Here is a 1685-nt window from a genome sequence, read left to right on the forward strand (position 1 = left end):
GAAATGATGAATACGCAACTATGTGATGATATTAAGAATTACTGATTGTATATGTAGAATGGAATGATATCTAAATGTTTTGTTTATTTTTTTAATTAATAAAAAAAAGTTTAAAAAAAAAAATTCAAAGAGGCGTCCACAAGGCCTCACCCTAATTCCAAACCTTCAAGAGTGCCTAAGACCAAAGCTGGAGTCTTTCTCATGGTCTCATCTCAGAAGGAAACACACCATCACTTCTGCCACATGCTGCTGGTCACACAGGCCAGCCCTGAGACCACAGATGAGAGGACTATGCAAAGGTGTGAAGAGCATGAGGTAGGGATCACTGGGCACCACTTTGGAGGCTCCTCCCAAAGCAGTTATGAAGCGTCACACCGTGCAGCTTCCCCTGGAGATCATGGTCACTTCGAAAATCCCACCTGGATTAGACAGACAGATGGGCATTAGCAGGAAAACAGCTCAATTGGTTCTGTCTTTACAGCTGCCATATTTCTTCATCAAAATCCTTTTTAACAATATCTGTGACTATATTTAATTATTTTCAGAATACGCTACAAAAAGTCTGCCTTGTGACTATTTTGTAAAAGAAACCTAATCACCTACGGATTCATATTTATCTTTCAAAACAGCCATGCCTTCAGTTTTTGTGTCAATAGGGAAAATCAAACCTTTTTCTCAACAGATGGGGGAAATAAGAACATTTTGCCATCGAAACTTGAGGACTTTCAATGTTTTGAGTATTACATTTGGGGGAATTTATTAAAATTAAATAAATTAATACAAAATAATTTTTGCATAACCTAGCATTCACAACTAAACTACCTTCTTTTTTTTTTTTTTTTAGGGTTTTCCCGCTAAAGCCAGAAAACCTACTAGACAAATTCTAAAGGAGCTGCAACACTTAAATTACATTTTTTATAACAAGCTGGCATCTTGATGTATATAGAGTTCAAATGATACCTCATCTGGTGTTGTTTATTTGGTAAGGGTACTTCATCTATTTAAATTACTGTAAAACTGGGATAGATCGCTTTTTTTTTTTTTCACTTTAAATAAACCATGTCAACATGCTAAAACAACAACAACACAAAAACACCTGTGAGGCAAGCCTCTCTTACTTGATATGGGAAGCAGTCGGTGGGGAAGCCCCACAACAAAGAATCATCCATCACAGAATGCCAGTAGTACTTAGGTTAGCTGAGGAGACAAAGCAACAAACATGATCAATAAACTGCTCGGCATCAGAAATTAGTAAATGGGGGGAAAAGAGTGGTGAAAGCAAGATAGTAGAAAAAAAGGATGGCTGAGTAACATGCTAAGCACTCCAGAGGCCCGTTAAGAGCTAAACATCTAGTATGCAATTAAACATGCAAAGGCCTTGGGTGAGAGGACTGTGTATTACGTGATAGCATGTGGGTGTGTACACATCTGCGCATGTAAAGTAAGGAAACCATCTGATCCCAAATCTGAATCAATTGAAAAAGACCAGCATTAGACCTAAAGAGAACAGGAATTTCATGAAAGCTAAAGCCCGATGTACCCATAATGAGTCAGTCCCTGAGAATTTGAAAAATCTTGGGGAGAGGATGAACTTTTCAGGAAGACTTGGAATGTGGTTTTGAACTGAACTTGATCTAGCTCTTAAGGGACTAAGAGTTCTTAACTCCCATTTAGATTGCAGCTCT

The 1685-nt window shown here is 37.9% G+C and overlaps 1 non-coding gene across 1 annotated transcript; it reads right to left on the reverse strand.

Moving 5' to 3' along the window:
* Nucleotides 1-841: 841 nt before the first annotated feature.
* LOC143654681 (U7 small nuclear RNA) lies at nt 842-903 on the reverse strand. The gene has a single exon (XR_013161877.1). It is a non-coding gene; the product is annotated as a U7 small nuclear RNA (small nuclear RNA).
* Between the last annotated feature and the right edge of the window lie 782 nt (nt 904-1685).

Source organism: Tamandua tetradactyla, chromosome 13 (assembly GCF_023851605.1).
Source record: "Tamandua tetradactyla isolate mTamTet1 chromosome 13, mTamTet1.pri, whole genome shotgun sequence".
In the NCBI taxonomy this organism is placed as follows: Eukaryota; Metazoa; Chordata; class Mammalia; order Pilosa; family Myrmecophagidae; genus Tamandua; species Tamandua tetradactyla.